This window comes from Lactuca virosa, chromosome 9 (genome assembly GCF_052849685.1).
Source record: "Lactuca virosa cultivar CGN04683 chromosome 9, Lactuca_virosa_CGN04683_v6, whole genome shotgun sequence".
NCBI classification, from domain to species: domain Eukaryota; kingdom Viridiplantae; phylum Streptophyta; class Magnoliopsida; order Asterales; family Asteraceae; genus Lactuca; species Lactuca virosa.
Genome location: NC_136434.1, coordinates 80,697,295 through 80,698,869, shown reverse-complemented (window position 1 = coordinate 80,698,869; position 1,575 = coordinate 80,697,295).

Here is a 1,575-nt window from a genome sequence, read left to right as displayed (position 1 = left end):
GGGTTTAAATTTTTTAAAAACCGGAAAATCAGGTTCGGTTTCGGTTTTTACATAGAAACCGACCCACTAAACCCGTAAAACCGACCCATATCTAAACCCAAGAAACCGAACCAAGAACCGACCCATGTATATATTAAAAAAAACAAAATATTTAATATTACAACCCTAAATGGCGTAATCTGTAATCGAAATCGGAAATCAGGTCTCACTTTCTCACTTATCGCCGTTCTTAATATTGCTCATCTCCCCTCCCCCGATCGAAGCCGACGACGCAACACTCTAGTAGCAAGAGCCCCGACGAGCTCAACCCTGTTCCCAAACCGCCGATGCCACCCTTCCAATGACCAAAGTTGCTTGCCTGCTACTGTGCTTCGCCTCCGACAGTTGCTTTTCGCGTCTCACTTATCAAATCATCAGGTTTGTTTTCAAATTTCTCCCTTCTCGCTTTTCAGTTTCTCACTTCTTGGTTGCAATTGCCAATTTGTGCGTTGCTTTGTTGCTATTGGATTACTTGTTCATCCCCAAACAGCCGATTAGTACACCGATTTTGGAATGGCAGGAAATTGCCAACTCTTCTAGTCTTCTACACCGGTTCAATTTATGAAATTATTACACCCTAATGTTCCATTTCTTATTCCGACTACTATAAATTTGTATATAATACTCAATTTGTTAACTCAAAGTTGATGGTTTGGTTTTGGAATTTGTTTTTGAAATATAATGCTAAAATATTGGCTGTTTATTATGAAGTCTGTCATTCTGATGCTGAAATATTGTTCATGAATTTGTTTATGAAATATAATGTTGAAATATTGTTCCTGTATGACCTAAAAAACATAATTTTTTTGGTAATTACGGACTTTGTGTTTTACTTTGATTGTGTTTTGGTTGTAAAACTCATGTTTTTTGAAGTATTTAACTTCAATTTGGTGTTTTTTGAATTATTTAACTTATTGCTCCATTTCTGGAAAATGGGTTTAAACCCAGAACCCGTAAGTGTATGGGTTGAACCTAAGAAACCGAGAAACCTCCCAAACCGATAACAGAACCTGAGAAACCGTACCGACCAGAAACCTGTAACGCCCGTAGATCCGGGCTAGTCAATTTATAGACGATAATCATCAAAATTGACTTTTTGATGGAAGATTATTTAGAAGGATAAATCTTAACTAAGTTATAGTATACGTTACAAGGTTTCCGAATATATAAAGAATGCTGAAATTCGAGTTATAACGAAGAAGTTATGACTTGTCGAAGTTTCGCGACAGAACCGGCACGACGCTGAATGACGTAAAATATGAATTTAAGATAGAGCGATATCTAGCCTTAATAATCTAAACGAAAGTCGTAGAGTTCGTTAAACCGAGAGCATGCATAAAAAAAACGTCTAAATCTGACTTCGTATGAGGAAGTTAGGATATTTCGAAGTTTCGACTTAGCGGTATGCAGCCCGAATACTCGAATTTGAGATCGAGTGGTTTCTAGCCGAAAATTTCTAAATGAGAATTGAAGATCTCATCGATAGTAGTCCAGCGGTAAAAAGACAGACAAAAACGGACGTCAGACGAAGAAGTT